The sequence below is a fragment of the Mauremys mutica genome, chromosome 4 (assembly GCF_020497125.1).
Source record: "Mauremys mutica isolate MM-2020 ecotype Southern chromosome 4, ASM2049712v1, whole genome shotgun sequence".
Classification (NCBI taxonomy): Eukaryota; Metazoa; Chordata; order Testudines; family Geoemydidae; genus Mauremys; species Mauremys mutica.
Window position 1 is genome coordinate 147,748,996 of NC_059075.1, and position 14,857 is coordinate 147,763,852.

At 59.0% G+C, this 14,857-nt stretch overlaps 1 protein-coding gene and 1 long non-coding RNA gene across 3 annotated transcripts in view; one reads left to right on the top strand and one right to left on the bottom strand.

Moving 5' to 3' along the window:
• Positions 1-5,854, bottom strand: part of PLEKHG3 (pleckstrin homology and RhoGEF domain containing G3) — a 41,611-nt gene extending 35,757 nt beyond the window's left edge. Inside the window, exon 1 of one of the 2 annotated variants that reach the window (XM_045013854.1) lies at positions 5,778-5,854. The gene's annotated coding sequence lies outside the window, so the exon portion shown is untranslated. The remainder of the gene's footprint in view (positions 1-5,777) is intronic. The other variant, XM_045013855.1, reaches the window with a different exon arrangement.
• Positions 5,855-5,998: 144 nt separating this feature from the next.
• On the top strand, positions 5,999-10,623 carry LOC123369700. The gene is made up of 3 exons (XR_006579121.1): positions 5,999-6,771; positions 7,303-7,613; positions 9,151-10,623. It is a non-coding gene; the product is annotated as an uncharacterized LOC123369700 (long non-coding RNA).
• The last annotated feature ends 4,234 nt before the right edge of the window (positions 10,624-14,857 follow it).

A 14,857-nucleotide genomic window follows, 5' to 3' on the forward strand; every position in this document is an offset into this window, starting at 1 on the left:
GTGACAATGTGTCTAGCAGCAGGGTGCTAGACGGAGACGACACTGATGAGGACTCTGGAGAATAAATGTTTGCAGTCCTACATGTCTATACATAGTCCTGCTTTGAGTGCAGGGGATTGGACTAGATGACCTCTTGAGGTCTCTTCCAGTCCTACGAGTCTATGTCAAGGCTAACTCCCCTAGAATGACCAAAGATCAATGCCTTTTTTATGTACCATCAAGGCACCCCTCAGTTCAAGTATAATTAAAAACAACATTGATCATTAACCCTTCTCTCGACTGTAGATCTACATCATTGTCCTGGGTTTGTCAGGTTTGGTACCACATGTTCATGGGAGAAAGGGCTTTCGAACGATCCCCAGCTCGACCCATTTTCGACGACACTGGGTCAGCAACATTTCCACCAACCAGAGGAGCTGGGAGCTGAGTGTGGGGGGGAAGCAAGTTCCCCCCCGCCATGCCACGGATGGTGCCATTGAAACCACGGTTCTGTAGATTTTTTCGACTCAGTTGACCCCTATCTCACCTTTCTAGCACTAACTCGCCCATGGAATGAGATTTCACTACGTTCTGCTCCCAGACTGCTGGGAGTGAAGAGGAACTGGGCAGTACCCCTTTACTTTGGGAGCCCACTAGCGGCGCTCACTGGGCTCTGTGTTGTAGAACCCAGCAGTGCGCAGAAGCAGCTAGCCCTGGCGCATTCCATATATTCAGTGAACACAGCTGCCCGCCCACGTTTCCTTCAGGCTGTCACTGTGGGGCAGATGGCAGAAGCCACCCCACCAGCCCAGGGGGTTTATTAAGTAGGGAGACTGGGGTAGTGGACTGGCATGCAGGATGCCCGAGTTCAATTCCCAGCCCTGCCACCAACCTGGGGCAAGTCCCTTCACCTGCCCGGTGCCAGGGGAACGCCGAGGTAGCAAGGAGGCTCTGCCAGCTCTCTGCTGCAAGACCCTCACAGTCACCCTGGGAACAGCTCTGCGGGCCCATCGCTGCTGGGATTGGGCAGCCTGAGCCCATCCTAGGGCTGGAGTCTGGGCAGAAAGGCCGGGGGGGATTGGCCACACAGCTCCCTGTGACCCCTCTGGAACCCAGCCCTCCCCAACAGCACCCCGCAGCTCACGTCGGCTTTCCAATCACAGCCGGGCCTGGTGCAGGGCTCACGTTGACCTCGGGATGTGCGTTTCCCCCAGGTCCGGCCCTGGCAGCCCAGACCCTCAGAACATGGGGCAGCCTCAGAGACCAGGCTGAGATCCAGGACTCCACACAGGAGGCGGAGCACAGCTGGCAGCCCCGGGCGAAGACCTATGCCCAGCGTCCTGCCGAGGCACACTCGCCCTGGCGCTGGGCACGTGGCTGGAGCGGGAAGCCAAGGACCAGTGACAGGGAAGCAAAGCGAGGGTGTATGAGCCAGTGGTGCAAGAGGGAAGCCAGCCGTGGATCTGCAGCCCTTTGCCTGGCAGCACCAACGGCACAGCCCTACCTCTCTCACTTCCTGTGCTCGCCATGGGAAAACATTACCAGAGAAACCTGGCACCTGCTGAAGGACTTAAAGGGACACGTTCTGATATTATACAGCCAGACACCAAAACTCCCTGCCCTTTGAGCTAAGCCCAGTTAAAGGCAGCACTTGCCCCTCCCACAATACCAGGCTCCAAGCCCCAACACGCAGCACTCCGGCGCCAGCTCAGCAACACTACTGCACATCACATATCGCAGCACCTGGCCCCTGCCTTTCGGCACAATGCGGGAGCCACAGGCAGGCTGGGCACAGGGGCCTCAGGGAATCAAGCACCCAGATCCAGATCCTTTTCATCACCCATTGAGCTGGGCATCCAACTCTCCACAGCCCTGCGAAATTTCAGCCAATAATCTTACAGTCATAATTAGTAGTAGTTACATGCGTTAACGCTTAGAAACCTCAGCTGAGATCAGGGCCCTGTTGTGCCAGGCACTGCACAGACACACAGTGACAGTCCCTGCCCTGAACAGCTAAACAGAGGGCGGGAGGGGAAATGGCTGCCCAAGGTCACCCCGCAGGCCAGCAGCAGGGCCGGGAACAGAACCCAACTCAGACTCGGAGCCCTGCTCACTAGGCCCTGCAGGGCTCAATGCATATCGCCAATAAATAAACCCTACCAGGCGCCAGCCAGGGAGAGTCTGCTGCTGCTGGCACCAGAACCCCTGACCCCCGAATGACCCAACACAAGCTCCCTGAACACAGGGACGTTCTGGACTTGGAAAGAATCCCATCAACACTACAGCTCCGAGCCAGCCCATCCCGCACATGCCCCATTCAACACACAGCAGCAAGCCGGCTCAGCTAAAGGGGGAGGGTGCTAAGGCGGGGCATGGCGGCTCTGGGGCTCAGCATGACTCAAGGGGGAGCATGTAGGGGGGCAGCAGTGGGTTAACCCCCAGTGACTGGCTCTGCGGTGGGGGGGCTGCTCCCATAGAGGGAACAGCTGGTATTTTCATGCAGCGGGATGAGCTCATGGGCTGCCTGCTGTCTCTGCGAGGGGCTGAGCCTGCATGTGCGTCTCCCAGCTGCGGAGCTGGCCAGGGACTGATTTGTCACTGCTCAGCCGGAGGCAGAGGAGAGGCCCGCAGCTGGGGAATGAGAGGATGTGCCCAAGCACCACAGGGCCAGAGAGCTCTAGCCCCTGCCAGCCCCACTGCTGCTGGGACTCTGCTGCCCCACGGGCTTCAGAGCCAGGGCCCAATCTGGCCTTCGCCAGGAGCGGTGCTTCCCCAGTACGGCAACCCGCCCAGGGGAGGGCGCGCTGGTGGGCACAGCGGCTGCCTGTCGGCTACAGGTGCTGGGATCCGCCCTAGGATCCATTCCCAGGCTGCAAGCACAAACACCTGGGAGTAGCCAGGCTGGGACGTTGGGAGGGGAAGGGGGCCCAGGGCAGGCAGGGAGCAGAGCCAAGCGGGAGCAGGCCCAGCCCTCAGCTCTCTGGCCTGCAGGAAGGAGCCTCTCCCGCCGGCCGGCCCATCACACGTTCTGCACAGGAAACTCTGAGCAAGGCGCTGCCCGCCCAAGGTGCTTTCCCATGGCTGGCCGGCTGTGGGGGAGGGGTGGCCGGCATTTGGGAAAGCAGCTGTCTCCCGGAGCCCAGCCAGGGAGCAGGGGGTCTGGGACCGGAGGGGGAGCCATCCCCACAGCTGCAGCGGCAACTCCCCTGCGCCTGGGATTCTAGCCCTGCCGGCCTACGCGCGAGCGGCATGAGAGCTGGAGCCCGCGCGGGTCATGCGATTCCAGGCACAAACCCAGCGCTGGGGGAAGCAAATGCAAGGGCTGGAAGCCATATAAGGGAAGGCGCTCCATCCTCCACTGCTCCGAGGTGCCGGAGGGCCCTGTGCCAAGGGCAGACCTGAGCCAGGAGGGCAGGGGAGGGGGCTCGTCTTACACCCCTGCTACGCCCAGCCGGCTCTACTCCAGGAGGGGGCTCTGGGTTAGCGTCTCCCAGCAACCCCGGGTCCAATGGGTTCCGTTCACAAGCAAAACAACGGAGCTTTTCCTAGCCGCCAGCCCTGCACACGCGCCAGGGCTCGGAGAGTCCTGCTGGCCCCTCGCCCATCAGCCCCACCAACACAGGCTGCACCAGACCGAGCCAGATTCACACAGCAGCCCCGAGCCAGCAGTGCCAGGTTCCCAGAGCCTGGGCACCAAACCCATCTGCAGATCTGGCCCATTGGTGCACAGTGAGCCCTTCTGGAAATACCAGCTGCAGCGACCGCTCTGCGCCCAAGTTCTGCTGACAGGTACCACCGCAGGCCATCCCGTCTGACTGCCACTTCCACAGCCCCGGCCGCTCTGTGGGGCCAACAGGGCAAAGTCGGGGCTGTTAGTGCAGTCAGAGGTCAGGAGACGAGCAGAATATGTGTATGGAGCTGATTGGGGGAGAAAACCCCTCTCACCCCTCATTTCCTGGCCTTACAGACACAGTCAAAACGCAGATGCTGCCGGGCAGGCTCCTAGCAGGGCTCCGCGGCCAGAGCCAGCCTGTTCCAGGAGTGGCGCAGCAGGGACAGACAGTGCTCAGTCTCCCAGGGCAAACCCTGCAACCTGCCCCGGATTTACAGCACTGAGAACCGAGCGCCGGCCACTCCAACCCAGAGGGGACCAGAACCCACAGCCGAGCGTGACGGTCCGTGCCAATCACGCCACTGCCACCTCAGCAGCACGCCAAGCGTCCAGGCTGCCCTGGGTCCACCTCAAAGCCAGGGCCTGGCCCTAAGGCTGGGTGTGGAGCCTGCTAGAAGCACCACATGGGCTTAGGGGGGATGGCAGGGAAGCAGACCTCCAGTCACAGGTACAGTGGGGAATCTAGTCGTTCCCCATCAGACCAAGAGAGCTGGCTGGCTATTCCTCAGGACTTGGGCTCTCACAGGCCTCCTGCAAGTGAAGCGGAGGACACCTCTCTTCCCGGGGTGCCCAGGATCGTTCCTCAGAGCACAGCCCTAGTCCACCCCCTTCCACACTTCCAAACCCCCAGGCAGCGACAGGGCCCAGAGCGCCAGCACCTCAGATCTCACCACTGAGCAACACAGCAGCCAGCCGGAGCCGCCAGCTCCCAGCCGACACACAGGCTGGAACCGGCCCAGCGCCAGGTGATCCAGGGGGCTGGACGAATGCACGTTTCTGGGCTTGGTATGTTTCTGAAGTTCACCCTCTGGGTTTCCCAGAATCCCCCCCCCCCATCACAAAGGGATTGGGGAGGGAGGCTCCGCTCTCCTGGCACTACCACATTGCTGAGCAGCAAGGGATGGAGGCACTGCAAACCCCCCACATCCACCTCTGAACAGTCAACAGCTCCAATCCCCCCTGCCCCGCACTCCTTGAACCCCGATGCCCACAGGGAGGCTGCTGTCCATGCCTAGCCCAGTGTGCTGCACCCTGAAGCCCCCAGAACTGCGGCCCAGCCCCACCTCTGCATTATCCATGGGGCAGGGCTAGGACACAGCAGCCACAGCCCTTCCTGGGAGGATCCTGGACTTCTCCCCCAAGACAAAAGCCCCCGACGGGGCAACTTTCCAGGCTCTGTCACCCCACCAGGAGGGGGGAGCTAACCGCTGGCTGCAGCATTTCAGAGATCTGAGTGAGGGCAGGGAGAGAGGCTTATAGATGGGGCCCGGTTGCTGGTGGGTGCAGGGAGGGGAAGCCAGCCCGACAGAAGGGCCGCCAGCCGGCTCCCCGGTGGGTGCAGGGGGGGGGGGAGCCAGCCCGACAGAAGGGCCCCCAGCCGGCTCCCCGGTGGGTGCAGGGGGGGGAGCCAGCCCGACAGAAGGGCCCCCAGCCGGCTCCCCAGGGGGTGCAGGGGGGGGGAGAAGCCGGCCCGAGAGAAGAGCCCCCAGCTGGCTCCCCGGTGGGCGCGGGGGGGGGGGGGGGAGGCCGGTGCCGGCTCCCCGGTGGGCGCGGGGGGGCGCTGTGCCACCCGGGCACCACACCGTGATACACTAGTGCCCAGACCAGTGCTGCGTGGGCTGAGAACGCCTCTTACAGCCGCCGGCGGGGCAGGCGGCAGCATCCCACATGCCCTGGGCAGCGCGGCGCGGCGGCCGCCCGGCCGGTCCCCGACACCTGCACGGGCTGGAGGCCCCGGGAGAGGCCGCGCGCGCGAGTCCCTGGCTCGAAAGGCAGCAGGCGGGGGGCAGGGTCCTGCTGCACCGCGTCCACCTGCCCCATCCCAGGGCACCTCCCCGGGGGCGCGGACCCTGCTGGGCACCGCTGCGCCCCCGCGCTCCGGAGCGGCCCCGGCCCCGCCACTCACCAGGTCCCCGCTGCAGCCCGGCGCCGCGGAGGTCCCCGCTCCCCGCCGTGGCCAGCCCAGCCCAGCCCCGCGGGAAGTGCGGCGCGGGCTCTCGCGGGCGGGCGGGAGGAGGCGGAGGCGGAGAGTAGCCTCGGCCCCACCCCAGCCCGGCGGGGCCGCCCGCCCCGGCGATTAACGCGCAGCTGCGCCGCCGCGCCCCCAGCAAGCCAGGCCGCCGCCCCCCGGCCCGGAGCGCGCTCCTCCGCCGAGGCCCTTCGGCCTGGGGCTTAGGGGAGACCCTCCCTGTCCTGCCACAAGCCACGCGGGGAAGGCGGGGAAACTGAGGCACGGGAGTGGCGTGGGGGACTCTCACTCTGCTGCATGGGCTAGGGTAGGGTTGGTTCCTAGCCCAGGGCTGCTGGGGGTACAGGGCCCAAGAGCCTGGCCAACGCAGGAGGGGGAAGAGTCACAGCCACTGCCCCAGCTTGTCCTGGAATATCTCTTTCCCCAACACACACACGCACCCCGCCGCCACCACCATCTTGTCCCAGCCGAGGAGGAGAGGTACAGCAATGCTGCTCCAGGAGGCAGGGGGTTGCAGAGGAGAAGGCTCTTGCGCCGGACACGGGAGACCCATCTTAGAAAAAATGAAACTGGAAATAAGATGCATATTTTTAACAGCAAGATGGATTCCCTGTCCCGCCTGCCCCCAACAGATTCCCTGTGCATGGGGGATTGGCCATCATCTGGAGTCTACATCCCCAACCAGTCTCTTTTCTAAAGATATGGCTGGCTGCAGGCCTGGCCGCGAGAGAGCCTCGCCTGAGCCTGGCATAGAACAGGCTGGAGCCGATCAGAAGGGCCCCTTCTGGCCTTGACAACTACGAATCTAAGAAGTGACTCTGAAAAAGATTTGTGGGTCGTGGTGCATAATCGGCTGAGCGTGAGCTCTCAGTGCGACGCTGGTGGCCAAAAGAGTGAATCCGATCATCGGATGTGTACACAGGAATCTCAGGTAGGAGTAGAGAGGTTATTTTATTTGGCACTGGGGCAACCACTGCAGGAATCCTGTGTCCAGTTTTCATGGCCACGATTCAGGAAGGGTGTTGATAAATTGGAGGTGGCTCAGAGAAGAGCTACGAGAATGAACCTGCCATAGACTCAAAGAACTCAGTCTATTTAGCTTAACAAAGAGAAGTTTAAGGGGAGACTTGATTAGAGTTATAATTATAGGAGGGAGGGAGAGCTCAGTGGCTTGGGCATTGGCCTGCTAAACCCAGACTTGTGAGTTCAATCCTTGAGGGGGCCATTTAGGGAACTGGGGTAAAAATCTGTCTGGGGATTGGTCTTGCTTTGAGGAGGGGGTTGGACTAGATGACCTGAGGATCCCTTCCACCCCTGATATTCTATGAATTATTTGGAGGCAGTTCTAGAAGGGCCCATTGCAAATCTAGGAAGAGGGTTGTACTCTGTCTTTTGCTCTTCTGTGATGGATGAAGGGGGCTGATGGTTTTTATAAGGTCTTTTCTCTGCTTGTTTATCTCAGAAATACCAGGCATGGCAGGTCTGATCTCCTCTGAGGACTCTGTGAGACAGATTCTGGACGGTTTGGCATTTGAAGAGTGAGGGCAGTTGAAGATTTCACAAGAACTGTTTTCCCCCGAGTGTGTCTCTGGCATTTGAGTTATATAAGTGGTAGCACCTTACCACATACAGTTTGAAGCAATGAATGTATACCTTCCCCCATCATTAACCAGCTTTCTCTCACTTTGTGTCTGTGCTGTCCCAGCCCGCCCAGCTCTCCAGTCATCCCAGAAAATCACAGTAGCCAAGACCTGAATTTCTAGTGTGAAAAAGGTAGAAACACACCCTTATGTTTAACAGACAAACAAAGGTTCAGGCTTTCTCTATGCAAAGCAAGGCAAACAGATTTTTTCCTTTGCAGGTCACCTTTAAGTGACTGCCCAAGGTCACCCGGTGAATCTGCATTGCTAGAAGGGGTGGCGGGGGGGGGGGGGCAGACTTACAGATGCGGTCTTCACCATTATCTAATGCTGAGTCCAGTGGAGAAACCTGCTCCAAGGAACACCATGGGACAGCACTTCTGAAAGCCGGTCCTAGCAGCACCCTGCTCGCTTACCGAGAGGCAGGGGCGGCTCCAGGCCCCAGCACGCCAAGCGCGTGCTTGGGGCGGCATGCCGCGGGGGGCGCTCTGCCGGTCGCCGTGAGGGCGGCATGCCTGGGGAGGGGCCACTGGTCCCGCGGCTCCGGTGGACCTCCCGCAGCTGCGTCGACCAGAGCCGCGGGACCGGTGACCGGCAGAGCGCCCCCCGTGGCATGACGCCGTGCTTGGGGCGGCGAAATGTCTAGAGCCGCCCCTGCCGAGAGGGGGCAGATGAGAGGGGCTTTCAAGGTCCATGTTCCAACCACTAGACCCTGCTGCCTTTCTGCATCATCAGCTGCTCCCAGCAGCAGGGCTGAAGCTCGTGCGCTGGGCGGTTCCCCCGCAGGGCAGTCGCTTCCAGCCTTCCCAACAGCCTCTGGCCCGCTCCTTGTGATACAGACACTTCTGACATCCCCCCAGCTCCCCAGTCACACACCCTGCTCCCTGTCTTCCTCGCAGCCAGTACGAGGCTCCTTGGCATGGAGAAAGAGCAGGGTCGGGGAGGGGGCAGGATAGTAAGATACGTCCTTCCATGGCACAACAATGGTCCCCAAACTCAGCTCCACCCCCCACCTCAATGGGGTCTGCATCAGTCATTTCCTGCTCCCCCAACTGTGGGACTCATTCTCAGCCACGCAACGGCTCCTTTGCCCCCCCAACTGCTTAAAGAGGGAGCGGGGGTGAACAGCCCCCTGGAATTTCACGATGCCCTGGTGGCCTTAACTCTGCCCCTCAGCCATATGCATTATAAATAAGGCTACAATTTAGTCATCGGTATTTTTAGTAAAAGTCCTGGACAGGTGACGGGCAATAAACAAAAATTCATGGCCCATGACCTATCCAGGGCTTACACTATAAATACCCCTGACTAAATATTGGGGAGAGGTCACTGCTGTGGGGGCACCCTGGGGGGCTGCTGCTGGGGGGCATATCTGGAGGGGGCTGCTGCTGGGGGAGGTGCTCTGGGGGCCTGTTGCGGCGGGGGGGAGGCTGGGACCACCTCCAGCGGCGGCCGGTGTGGCTGACCCCGGGGCCACCTGAACAGCTGACCCCAGAACCAGCTGCTTGGGCAGCCCTGGGGTCAGCCACACTGGCTGGTGCAGAAGTCACAGAGGCAGTGGAAAGTCAAGGAATCCGTGACTTCTGCAACCTCCCTGCAGCCCTAATTATAAATACCAATGTCAGAAGGGCCGATTTTGATCATCTGGTCTGACGTCCTGCATAACACAGGCCCAAGAACTGCCCCCAAATCATTCCTGCAGCAGAGCTGTGAGAAAAACATCCAGTCTTGATTTAAAAATCGTCGGTGATGGAGAATCCACCATGGTGCTTGGTAAGTTGTTCCGATGGTTAATTACTTTCAGAATTAAAAACGTACGCCTTATTGCCAGTCTGAATTTGTCTAGTTTCAACTTCCAGCCAGTGGATCATGTTAGACCTTCCTCTGCTAGTTTGATGAGTTCCTTATGAAATATTTGTTCCCCATGTAGGTACTTATAGACTGTGATCAAGTCACCCCTTAACCTTCTGTTTGTTAAGCTAAATAAATTGAGCTCCTTGGGTCTCTCACTCTAAGGGAAGAGGCCGAGCGGGGGTGACTCCGGAGTGGGGGCAGGTGCAGGTAGGGTGACCAGACAGCAAGTGTGAAAAATCTGGATGGGAGTGGGGGGTAATAGGAGCCTATATAAGAAAAAGCCCAAATATTGGGACTGTCCCTATAAAATTGGGACATTGGGTCACCCTAGGGGCAAGCCCATGGCCCAGGTGCTGGGACCCCTTCTGGCTGTGGGCCTGGTGCCATTATATAGAGAGAGATATACCTATCTCCTAGAACTGGAAGGGACCCTGAAAGGTCATTGAGTCCAGCCCCCTGCCTTCACTAGTAAGACCAAGTACTGATTTTTGCCCCACATCCCTAAGTGACCCCCCTCAAGGACTGAGCTCACAACCCTGGGTTTAGCAGGCTAATGCCCAAACCACTGAGCTATCCCTCCCCTGTTAACTCAGTGCTGCCTGCTTGAGATTCCCGTGTTTATGCATTCCAGGATCGCGTTAGCCTTTTTGGCCACAATGTCACACTGGGAGCTCACGTTCAGCTGATTATCCACCACAACTCCCAAATCCTTTTCAGAGTTGCTGCTTCCCAGGGTAGAGCCCCGCATCCTGAGTGCATCCGACATTCTCCGCTCCGAGGTGTACACATTTCCATTTCATTTCCATTTAGCCACATTGTTTGCTTATGCCCAGTTTACCAAGTCCGCTGTGTATCAGTAACCTGTTCTCTTCATTATTTCCCCCTCCCCCAATTGTTGTGTTGTCTGGAAACTTTATCAGTGATGACTTTACATTTTCTTCCAGGTCACGAATAAAAATGTTAGAGGAGGGTCAACCACTGACCCCTGAAGAACCCCCAGCGGAACCGCACCCATTGGATGTGATCCCCCGTTTACAATGACATTTTGAGACCCATCCGTTAGCCATTTTTAATCCATTTAATGTGGACCATGTTCATTTTCTATTGCTCTAGTTCTTTTAATCAAAATGTTGTGAGGTACCAAGTCATACACCTGACAGAAGCCTAAGTAGATGATGTCAGCATCATTACCTTTATCAACCAAACTTGTCACCTCATCAAAAAACGAGATCAAGTTAGTCTGACAGGATCTATTTTCCATAAAGCCATGTGGATGGGCATTAATTCCATTACCTCCCTTTAATTCTTTATTAATTGAGTCCCAGATCAGCCACTCTATTATCTTCCCCCGGACTGATGTCAGGCTGACAGGTCTGTAATTACCTGGGACATCCCATTTACCCATTAGCTTTCTTCCAGTCCTCTGTCCCCGGGGTGGGTGCTCTAGGTACTGAGGGGCTGGAGCATGCTCACTGAGGACAGAATCTTTGGAGAGTTTGGCAGCCCAATGCTAACAAGTTGCTACTGAGCAGGTGCAAACTGAGCTATTCAGAGGGCTGTAACTTGGACATATTTGGGTGAATTTTTGTGGGAACAGCAAAAGGCACATCCCTGATTCCAGGGCCAAATGTCCAGTCCCTGCTTTAGAGCACGGGGGCGCTAGAGCTCAATAAAGCAGGTGTACGGGTTTTTTTTAACATGGCAAAACAATATATTTTCCCCCTTCTCTTGAAACCTAACCCCCAAACTCCGCCAGAGGGAGACGCCAGGTCGGGGAGGGTCTGCCCTGACCAGTTACAGCACGGCAAAGTCAGAAGCACATGAAAACAGGATCTTATCAAGGGAAGTGTCTGACAACCTCAGTGCCGGGGACGCCACCAGCCCCAGCCCACGCTTCAGGACAGGCGCCCGTTGTTCAGATTGCCCGACGCTTCCCTCTGTAGAGGCTGTGGAGGGTTATGGGAGTGGGGGAAAGAGCAGAGGCCAGGGAGGAGCTAGGTGGGGCAGGATGGGGCATGATGAGTCCCTGTCCCACCGTGGCGGCCTGTGCACTGGGGGCGGGCAGTGCCCAGGGTGGGTGCTGTCTGATTTAGGGCAGGCCGGGAGGGGCTGGGGGATGCAGTTTGCTGTGTTTGAGCCATGAACCTGTCCCTGTCCAGGGCCCTGTCTGCTGGTGCCCCAGCCCCTCCCCCCACAGAGCACCCAGACTGTGACACGTGCCCTGCCCAGGGCCCATGGGGGTGGCTTAACAGCTGGTAACAAGGGATTAACCCATGGCAGGGCCCTTTCCACAGGGGTCCTGGCCAGACTGGGGGTTATGGGAGCCCCAGCCACTATCCAGTGCGGGAGAGCAGCTCTGGGCCCTGGGGACAGGCCCTTGGCGCCATGTGGTGCCCAAGATGGTGTACAAGGCTCAGTGGTACCATGCAGTGACAGGTGGTGTATGTGGCTCAGTGGGTCCCTTGGTGCCACAGGCAGTGGGGGTGAACCTACATGGAATCGGGGGAGGGGGCAGGCAGCCAAGGGGGAGCAGTGAGGGAGGGCGGGTGGCCCATGGGGAAGGAGGAGCCGGGGGGCCATGAGGAGTGGAGGTGGGCGTGGGATGGAAGGGGCTGAGAAGGAGGCTCATGGGGAAGTGGGGAGATGGGGGATGGAAGGGAAGAAGTGGGTGGCCAGTGGGAGGCGGTGAGGAGGGAGGAGGGAGAGGGTTGGTCCAGGGGATGCCGGGGTGGGGGACCCATAGGATGGGAGTGGAGGAGGGGGAGGGGGCCTAGGGGTGAGCATGGGGTGCCCATAGGATGGTAATGGGGGGAACTAGGGGGTGGGGAGGGAAGATGGGAATGGGGGTCAGCATCCAGAGCCCCCACACCATGTGCTGGCCCACTGTGCCCAGCTGGCTGGCACCTGGGCGCACTAGAATGGCCTATTCTGCAGGCACAGAGCGCTTTGTGCTGGCCCTCGGGCTCCAGGCTCAAAGGGACCATTGTTCAGGGCCGGCAGCCTGCCACCCACCCCCACCCGCCGAGGGTGGATTCCAGCACATCCCGCCGCTGTGGCACAGACTCCCTGGGGGCAGGGGCACCATTTAGAAGGTATTGGGGGGCGGGTCTATTCTCCCTCTCCTGAGTCTCTGCCATAGCCCCGGATGGAGCTCCTAAGTGCAACACAGCTTGCGTGTGATATGTGATGAGTTCTGTGCTGCTCCCAGCTTCCACCCTTGGGCCAGGGAGTTTGTTTATAAACAGAGGCGGGGTAATTAAGATAACAAAAGGCTTGTCAGTCAGTTAAATTAAGGATCCGTACACGATCCCGAAAGCATTGCCAGGCACTCCAGTTACAAGATAGGAATAACAAGGTAAGAATGGAGAGAGGTAAATAGTGGTGTCCCCCAGGGGTCGGTATTGGAACCAGGGCTGTTCAACATACTCATAAATGATCTGGACAAAGGGATGAGACCGAGGGAGACGTGGCTGGACGCAAGGTCAGTGCTGCTCATGCTGTTGGCTGCCTGAGGCCAGCGCTGGCAGGAGGGAGGCCTGGCATGGCTGGCACCAGCTCTGCACGGAGGCACCAGCTCTGGGCACAGGCAGGGACCATGGATGCCCAGGGCCCTGCTGCCCTCTAGAGGGGGGCCAGAACAGAACGTCTTATCTTTACTAGAGGAGTCTTTACTGGCCTGACAAGCTGGGGGTCATGCCCTGCACCTGGGCCCTGACCCCATCCCTACAGCTGTGCCCTCGGTCTGGAGATCGGCTGCCCCGGACCAGCCAGGAAGGGGTCATGCCCTGCACCCAGGTCCCTGACCCCATCCCTACAGCTGTGCCCTCGTTCCCAAGATCGGCTGCCCCGGACCAGCCAGGAGGGGGTCACGCCGTCCATGCACCCAGGGCCCTGACCCCATCCCTACAGCTGTGCCCTCGTTCCCGAGATCAGGGCCCCCTTGCATTGGGCCCATCCAGTGTGCCGCCTGTGGCAGAGCTATCCAGTGGAAGTGCCCTTCTCAAGAGCCAGTGAGGGCTCAGCCGGAGGATTCCCGGCACCAAGGAACACACCACCTCCTAGGCTCTGCTGCACAGCACTGTCACGCCCCTCCAGCAGAGACTCCAGGCACTCGGCTGCATGCAGGGCATGGCCCAAGATCAGGAGTGCTGCGCTGGCGGCTGCGTCTCCCCCAGACAGGAACTCGCAGGCACCGGCGGCTCCTCCCAAGGACTAGCAGGGTGAAACCAGGGCCAAGTTCCTTTCACTCATGGGGAAGGTCCAAGGGCAGGGAATGGGGCTGGGGGCGTGAGAGAGAGGAACAAGGTGGGGACAGGAGAAGAGGAGGGGGGAGTTGTGGAAAACATTCAAGGGGCAAAGCCCTGGGCCTTTCCCCCCATCCGTTCTGCAGCCAAGACTCAAGCTCTCCTGGGCGGTGGGCAGGGTCAGCTCATTGCAAAGCCAGTAACTGCACAACCTAAGGCTGCCAACCATAACAGATCATTGGCCACCACCCCTGGGCTTCATGGTCAGAAGCAGGGTGTCACCGCTGTCGTGCCTTCCTGTGGCAGGCTGGGACACATCTGGCACACCTGCCTCAGTTTCCTCTCCCAGGTAACCCAAGGACTCCATTTCAGGCTCTCTTTCTTCAATAACTCCCTTTCTTGGGGCAGCTTTATTATCAAACGCGCAAATCAGTCTCTTACAGGGGGACACTGGCCCTTTAACATGGAGTCAGCCGACCCCAGTTAGACTCAAAAAGGCGGGCACCTTGCTGGGCCTGGGGATGGGAGAGAGTTGGTGCCAGGGTTAGGAAGCTGCTGGATTGCCAGACTCTCCTGGGAGGGGAGGAAGTGAGAGCCTGAGAGGTAAATGGGAAAAATCCCCTGGTGACTGCAGCCCTGGGGGAGCCAAGGAACTTTTTGTTTAAGTTTGGATGATAAAACTGCCTATGGGGGAGAGAGAAGGCCTGGCTTGTTACGCTGTCCATACCCAGTCCACCGATCACCCCAACATATACAGCCCTTAAAATCTCACGATGTGATGCCTCACCGGCCAGTGCCTTCTGCCTCAGCTCCTGTTGGTCCTCTCCTTTCCCCCTGCTAGGAGAGTCCCCGCCCAAAGTACAACCCTGCTCATCCCAGCAGGAACCCCCACAGCCTAGCTGCTGGCTGCGGCCTCTAGGAGTCAGTGGAAAGTGGTGGCTAGTTTCAGAGGAAAAGGAAAACATGCAGAGAGCGATCAGTGATTGAGAAGCGGGTTAGAGCGGAAATGCCAGCTCTGAACCCCTTCAACTACTCTTATTGCCCCTAGAGGCCTCAATTGTGCTAGGCGCTGCACAGACACAGTGAGAGACAGCCCCAGCTCCAGCCACCTTACAAGCTCAATAGACAAGACCGGGGGGAGGGGAAAGAGAGACACACAAATGGGAAAGGACTTGCCCGAGAATGCAGCCATCTCTGGAGCAGAACAGTGCTGACAATGTACAGCAATACATTGGGACATGAACGCTGTCAAACTGAAATTGCACAGGGAGCCTAGGGA